An 8,893-nucleotide genomic window follows, 5' to 3' on the forward strand; every position below is an offset into this window, starting at 1 on the left:
AATTGTAGTTCATTCAAGAAACCACTATACCTTAACGATCTATTTGGAAATTAAAGAAAAATGGAAGTTTAATAGAAAAGTAAATTGAATAAAAATGGATGTTGAATAAAAATGAAAATGAAAGTTGAATAAAATTAAAAATGGAAGTTCAATCCAGAAACCACTATATCTTAATAATCTATTTGGAAATTAAATTTAAAAGGAAGTTTCATAGAAAAGTAAATTGAATAAAAATGGAAGTTGAATATAAGTAAAAATGAAAGTTGCAGAAAATTAAAAATGGAAGTTCAATTCAGAAACCACTATACGTTAATGATCTATTTGGAAATTAAATAAAAAATGAAGTTGAATAGAAAAGTAACTTGAATAAAAATGGAAGTTACTCGAAAATAACAATGGAAGTTGCAAAAAATTAAAAATGGAAATTCATTCATGAAACAACTATACCTTAACGATCTATTTGGAAATTAAATAAAAAAGGAAGTTGAATAGAAAAGTAAATTGAATAAAAATGGAAGTTGAATAAAAATAAATATAAAATTTGCAGAAAATTAAAAATGGAAGTTCATTAAAGAAACCAATATACCATAACAATCTATTTGAAAATTAAATAAAAAAAGGAAGTTTAATAGAAAAGTAAACTGATTAAAAATGGAAGTTGAATAAAAATTAAAATGGAAGTTGCAGAAAATTAAAAATGGAAGTTCAATCCTGAAACCACTATACCTTAATGATCTATTTGGAAATTAAATAAAAAAGGAAGTTGAGTAGAAAAGAAACTTGAATAAAAAAGGAAGTTAAATAAAAAGAAAAATTGAAGTTGCAGAAAATTAAAAATGGAAGTTCATTCAAGAAACCACTATACCTTAACGATCTATTCGGAAATTTAAAAAAAAAAGGATGTTGAATAGAAAAATAACATGAATAAAAAAAGAGGTTGAATAAAAATAAAAATGGAAGTTGCACAAAATTAAAAGTGGAAGTTCATTAAAGAAACCACTATACCTTAACGATCTATTTGGAAATTAAATAAAAAGGAAGTTTAATTGAAAAGTAAATTGAATAAAAATGGAAGTTGAATAAAAATAAAAATGAAAGTTGCATGAAATTAAAAATGTAAGTTCAATCCAGAAACCACTATACCTTACCGATCTATTTGGAAATTAAATAAAAAAAGGAAGTTTAATAGAAAAGTAAATTGAATAAAAAACGAAGTTGAATAAATATAAAAATGAAAGTTGCACAAAATTAAAAATGTAAGTTCAATCCAGAAACCACTACACCTTACCGATCTATTTGGAAATTAAATAAAAAAGGAAGTTGAATAGAAAAGAAGATTGAATAAAAAAAGAAATTGAATAGAAATAAAAATGGAAATTGCAGAAAATTAAAATTGGAAGTTCATTCAAGAAACCACTATACCTTAACGATCGATTTGGAAATTAAATAAAAAAGGAAGATTAATAGAAAAGTAAATTGAATAAAATGGAAGTTGAATAAAAAGAAAAATGGAAGTTGCAGAAAATTAAAAATGGAAGTTCAATCCTGAAACCACTATACCTTAACGATCTATTTGAAAATTAAATAAAAAAGGAAGTTGAGTAGAAAAGAAACTTGAATAAAAAAGGAAGTTAAATAAAAATAAAAATGGATGTTGCAGAAAATTAAAAATGGAAGTTCATTCTAGAAACCACTATACCTCCACGATCTACTTGGAAATTAAATAAAAAAGGAAGTTGAATAGAAAAATAAGTTGAAAAAAAATGTAAGTTGAATAAAAATAAAAATGGAAATTCCATAAAATTAAAAATGGAAGTTCGTTAAAGAAACCACTATACCTTAACGATATATTTGGAAATTAAATAGAAAAGAAACTTGAATAAAAAAAGGAGTTGAATAGAAATAAAAATGGAAGTTGCAGTAAATTAAAATTGGAAGTTCATTCAAGAAACCACTATACTTTAACGATCTATTTAGAAATTAAATAAAAAAGGAAGTTGAACAGAAAAATGATTTGAATAAAAATGGAAGCCAAATAAAAATAAAAATGCAAGTTGTATAAAATTAAAAATTGAAGTTCATTCAAGAAACCACTATACCTAAACGATCTATTTGGAAATTAAAGAAAAAATGAAGTTTAATAGAAAAGTAAATTGAATAAAAATGGATGTTGAATAAAAATAAAAATGAAAGTTGCATAAACTTAAAAATGGAAGTTCAATCCCGAAACCATTATGCCTTAATAATCTATTTGGAAATTAAATAAAAATGGAAGTTGAATAGAAATAAAAATAGAAGTTGCAGAAAATTAAAATGAAAGATCATTCAAGAAATGTAACACCCTCAAAATTAACCCATTATATACCATAGACATGCATTATTTAAAGAAGACAATTTATTAATTCATTCATCAGAGTATTACTAAATAAAGCATTACATGTAACATCGAATAAAATGCCCTACAGGCTTACATCTTTCCAAGCCAACACTTGGATACAAAACTATGAGTTCTAACTCAATACAAGAAAAGCCCTAGGCTTGAATGTTTACATGTACTAATAAATAAAGACAATTAGTCTCCTTCAATCCAGAAGCCAAACCCTCCCAAGCTAAGTCCTTGGAGGTAGTTTATCACCTGAACCTGAAAATGATGTTCCCATAAAGGGTGAGCCACAGCCCAGTAGAAATATACTAAACCACATATAAGCAATGAATAAAGCAATAGCATTCAATAGATGGTTAACCAAGATATTCAATTACTTCATTTTACAGTCTCATGACACTATTGTCTAGGATATGTTTTACTTTCCAATTTTATCAACATGGCTCAGAACCTGGCCAAACTTACAACAGTGAATTACATATATCATATTCACATCCTTCCAATATCAACAAACAAATGAGACTAAAGCTCAAATCAAAACACTTCATACTTCCAGATTGATACACATTTTAGTGCTGTATCAATATAACACTTCTATATAAATAAGCACACATAAAAGTGATGCTAATGGAGTCCATCCCCTATCTCCTCCCAAACAAAATCCGGTTTAGAGGTCCATCCCCTATCTTCCCCTAAACCGTGGAGTACATCCCCTATCTCCTCCCAAACAAAATGCATATACAATGTATTAAACACTTCCATGAATCAAAACAATGTATGCAAATGCAATGCTCAATCAATACACGTATTTTCTGTATCAATGCAATAGTCAAAATTAATGACTTAACCAATGTGATTAGTTTCAGTTATTCCTAACCCACATACAATGTCTACAACAATCACGACTATCCTCTACCGATAGCCCAAAACAATTATTTCTAAACTGAAAAATAACTATGTCAACAATTCAATATACAAATGATTTAAATTATCCAATTACGCCATTTAATCAATGAATTCCCCAATTCTATGAATTTAACCATCTTTTCCCAATTCCATGAATTACTTATACAAATTAATTCAATAATACAACTAGGGTTTTCCCAAAATTTAACAAAGTATCCCCAACATATCAAAATACCATAACTTAGAACAAAACCTATAAAATGGAGTAGGAAATCCCTACCTCGAAGAAAACAACACAAATGGTGAAGACAAAGATGAGTGCCCAAATACCAAAGTGCTCCAAATCGCCAAATGTTCAGATTAAATGAAAACCCTCGACTCCCTCTATCTTTTTAATGAAGGATCTAGGGTAGAAACACACCCTAAGTGGATCAAATCTAAGAAAGAAGGTGAGTAGGGAGAGATAGAAGTCGGACCTAGGGTTTGGAATCAAAGTAAGATGAAAAAGACTGATCAAAACCCGTTGCTGTGTATATAAACTGGACAGGCTCGCTCGAGCGAAGACATTGTCGCTCGAGCGACCAGACACAGAAAAGCAACGCTCGAGCCAAGGAAGCCTTGCTCGAGCCAACAACCCAAAAGCTCGCTCGAGCGAAAGAAAACTCGATCGAGCGAAGAATTCAAACCCTCAGGTCTGTAACCAGACTCACGCTCGAGCGAAGGAACTATCGCTCGAGCGAAGAACGAACTAACTCGCTCGAGCGAAGAAAAGCTCGCTCGAGCCAAGAATGCAAAGCTACAGGTCCATACTGGACGCCACCTCTCGCTCGAGCGACCAACTCCTCGCTCGAGCGAAAAACCAAAAACCTGGATAGCAACACTTGGTTTCTAAACTCAACCAACCTGAAACAAACCTGCCCAACACATCCTATAATTCCAAATGAGAAAATAAGGGACAACAACAACAATTATACACTGACAGAATCTACAGAACCTAAGTCCGGATACAATAATCAAATGGGAAAAGACCGGGGTCGCTATAACCTCCCCCCCTTCAAAGAATTTCGTCCCCGAAATTAAGCATAAAGTTTTTGAAAACAGGTTTTTCTCAATTCCCAAAGATATTATAGAACAATAATAAACAAGTTGACCCAATACTGGTCACTTCAACTCTTTATCAAGAGGCACCTCACAATATATATAAACAACACATATTTCAGCCTGCATCACTATTATGCATTATTCCTTTCAATGTTAGCACTTTCCATATCATATTCAATTGCAAGATATATACAACACATTTAACAATGCAATCAACATATGTAAGGTTACACTAAACTTCTATAATGAAGCAAGTTTCAAAATACACCCATTTACTAAAACATACTCAATGTTTCACAACTTAAGACATATATAAATCTCTTAAGTTTAACAATATAACAGAATCTAATTATAAGATTACAAATCAGCAAACATGTCCGGATATTTCTGGCGGACTTCCAACTCACGTTCCCAAGTGGCTTCCTCCACTCTGTGGTGTTTCCACAAAACTTTGACCAAAGGGATGGTTTTGCCTCGCAAAACTTGATCCCGCCAATCCAAGACCCGAACCGGTCTCTCCTCATACGAGACATCCTCATCAACTACTAAATCGGTCCAATCCAACACATGTGATGGATCCGGCTCATACTTCCGAAGCATACTCACATGGAAAACGTCATGTACTCCGGACAACTGCGGCGGCAAAGCTAAACGATAAGCAGCCTCGCCAATCCTCTCAAGGATCTCAAATGGACCAATGAACCGAGGGGACAACTTCCCACTCTTCCCAAACCTCATCAAACCCCGTCTAGGTGATATCTTCAGAAAGACATGATCACCCACCTCAAACACCAAAGGTCTCCTCCTACGGTCAGCATAAGATTTCTGACGACTCTGTGCTGTAACAAGCCTCTTACGGATAAGCTCAACTTTCTCCGTCGTTTCCCTCACCAACTCCGGACCCAACAGAGGTGCATCACCCACCTCAGCCCAACAAACAGGAGATCTACACGGTCGGCCATACAAGGCTTCAAATGGTGCCATACCGATACTAGACTGGAAACTGTTGTTGTAGGCAAACTCCACCAATGGCAAGTGCCTCTCCCACGACCCACTAAAGTCTAGAACACAACCCCGAAGCATATCCTCAAGGATCTGAATAGTACGCTCGGACTGTCCGTCAGTCTGAGGATGATAAGCCGTGCTAAAGGTCAACTTAGTGCCTAAGGCACTCTGCAAACTCTGCCACAACCTGGCAGTAAAACGAGGATCTCTATCTGAGACGATCGTCACTGGAACCCCGTGCAATCTCACTATGTCCCGAATATACAAGTCGGCAAGATGATCTACCGAATCTCTCACGCGCATAGGAATAAAGTGCGCCGACTTAGTCAACCGGTCTACAACCACCCAAATAGCATCACTACCCCGCTGAGTCCTCGGAAGACCCACAACGAAGTCCATAGTAACGTGTTCCCACTTCCACTCGGCAATAGGCAAGGGTTGCAATAAACCCGCTGGCCTCTGATGTTCAGCCTTCACTTGCTGACAAGTAAGGCACTTAGATACGAAAGTTGCCACATCTCTCTTCATACCCCGCCACCAAAACTGGCGACCCAAATCCCGATACATCTTAGTGCCTCCCGGATGCACCGCAAGGCGTGAATGATGAAAAACTCGGAGTACCTCCTCTCGACAAGACTCTGGCACAAACAGACGGTCTCAGTATCTCACACTCAGGTCGGGATACACCGTCAAACCCTTCTCAACCTTCCCACCGGAAATCTTCTCACGGAGAGATTCTACTTCAGGGTCACCTCTCTGAGCCTCTAACACTCGAGTCATAAGTGTAGGCTGTGCAACAACAGAAAACAAGGCCGCAGCCTCAACAGATTCGCCCAGAAGTAAATCAAACTCCCCAAGTGCACCCAACATCTCCCATTCTCGGATAGCTATATAAGCTATGTCACCAACAAGTTTCCTGCTAAGGGCATCGGCCACCACATTGGCCTTTCCCGGATGATAATGCAACTCAAAATCATAATCCTCTATAAATTCCATCCACCGCCTCTGCCTCAAGTTCAAGTCTTTTTGTGTAAACAAATATTTCAGACTCTTATGATCCGAGAATACCTCAAATCTCTCACCATAAAGATAATGCCTCCAAATCTTCAAGGCAAATATCACAGCTGCTAACTCTAGATCATGCGTAGGGTAATTTTGCTCATGAATTTTCAACTGACGTGAGCCATAGGCAACTACTTTTCCTTCTTGCATTAACACACAACCCAGACCCTCTCGTGAGGCGTCACAATAGACAGCATAACCCAACCCTCTCTCTGGAATAATCAAGACTGGAGCGGTGGTCAGTCTAACTTTCAACTCCTGGAACGACTTTTCACAAGTCTCACTCCATACAAATTTGACTCCCTTCCGAGTCAACCTAGTCAAAGGCGAAGCTAATCTGGAGAAATCTTTCACAAACCGACGATAATACCCGGCTAACCCCAGGAAACTGCGGATCTCAAACACACTCTTAGGCTGTGCCCAATCTTGCACTGCCTCAGTCTTGGATGTATCAACAGACACTCCTTTCCCGGATACCACATGGCCTAAGAATTTGACTTCCCTCAGCCAGAACTCACACTTCCCAAATTTGGCATACAGCCTATGGGCTCTAAGTAACTCAAGCACCACCCTCAAGTGTGCCTCGTGCTCCTCCTCAGAAGGCGAATAGATAAGGATGTCGTCCACAAAAACGACTACAAACCGATCCAAGAATTCCCGGAAGATCCGGTTCATCAAGTCCATAAAGACTGCCGGTGCATTGGTGAGTCCGAATGGCATCACCAGAAACTCATAATGGCCATACCGCGTACGGAATGCCGTCTTCGGAATATCCTCTTCCCTGACCCTCAACTGGTGGTAACCCGATCTCAAGTCTATCTTAGAGAAACAACGGGAACCCTTCAACTGGTCAAACAGGTCATCTATGCGGGGCATAGGGTACTTATTCTTGACCGTAGCCCGATTCAACTTCCGGTCTCCTTTCTTTTTAACAAAGAGGGCCGGTGCTCCCCACGGCGAAACACTAGGACGTATAAAGCCCTTATCTAGCAACTCCTGGAGTTGGATCTTCAACTCAACTAACTCAGCTGGGGCAAAACGATAAGGTGCCATCGAAATCGGCGCCGTGCCGGGCACTAGGTCAATGGAGAACTCAATCTCCTGATGCGGTGGCAAACCAACAAGATCCTCAGGAAAGACGTCCAAGTACTCACAAACCACCCTTGGCAACACAATCTGTGTCTCCTCATCCTCACTAGTCGAAAGGTTAGCAAGTAGACCACTAAGCTCACTCCGTCCTCGTGGAACATACCCTGGCGGCAACACATCACCAACCCGGTCCCCCAGAAAATGAAAATACTCTCCGCTCACAGTACAACAAGTGACCCTCTGGCGGTAGCAATCAATAACTGTCCGGTATGACGATAACCAGTCCATACCCAAAATAACATCGAAACCCCTCATAGGCATAACGACAAAGGAAAATGGGATTCTATGGTAATCAACCTCTATATCACAACCCCTAATGCCGTGTTTCAAAATCAATTCACCCCCAAGAGGTGACACTACACAAATAGGAGATGCTAACTGTGCTAACTCCAACTCCAAAACAGATGCAAATGCAGCAGACACAAAGGAATGAGATGCACCCGTATCAATCAAAACATTAGCAACCGAGTTGCAAAACAAGAAGGTACCTCTCACAACTGATGGTGCTGGCACAAGATCCTGCGCGGTAACAGCGTACACGCGCCCAGACGACCTCTGATCAACCTGCTCACCCATAGGAGCATGAGATTGCTGCACTGACTGGGACGATGAAGCCCCCTGATTGGCCCTCGAGGCCTGACCTGACTGAGCTGGCTGCTGACCCTGAATCTGCCTCAAACCAGATGCACCAGGTGTGCCACCCAACTGCGGGCAATACCTCTTCATATGCCCTGGCTGACCACACTGATAACACGAGAGTGGCTGGCCTCTACCCTGACTCTGGCTCTGAGATCGAGCCGAAGATGATGCTGCTCTCTGCACTCCTCCCCTCTGAGGACAAACTGGAGACTTGTGGCCCAGCTGGCCACACTTGAAACAGGTAATGTCTCCCTGACTGCCTTTTCCCGAACTGGCACTCGGCATAGGAAAAGTCGATCTAGAAAAGCTACCCTGAGACTGCTGAGGATTAAAACCCTTCTGTCTCCTACCATCACTCTGACCATCCTGACTCCTTTTGGAGCCCTTCTGTCCTTCCTCCTCCTCCTGCATCATGATCTCCATGTGGGCTGCAGCATCAACCATACGCCCATAATCCCGAATCATAGTTCCCCCAACTCTTAGCTTGAGGCCACGCCTCAACTTCTTCTCAAACTCAATACAGCGGCGTTCCTCAGACGCCACCAACTCAGGTGCAAACCTGGACAAACTAGTAAATGCAGCCTCAAACTCGGCCACTGAAGAACTCGACTGCTTAAGCTGACAAAACTGGTCTCGCAGCTTCTCCCT

Source organism: Camellia sinensis, unplaced genomic scaffold (genome assembly GCF_055761805.1).
Source record: "Camellia sinensis isolate YWXY unplaced genomic scaffold, ASM5576180v1 Unanchor2, whole genome shotgun sequence".
Lineage (NCBI taxonomy): Eukaryota > Viridiplantae > Streptophyta > Magnoliopsida > Ericales > Theaceae > Camellia > Camellia sinensis.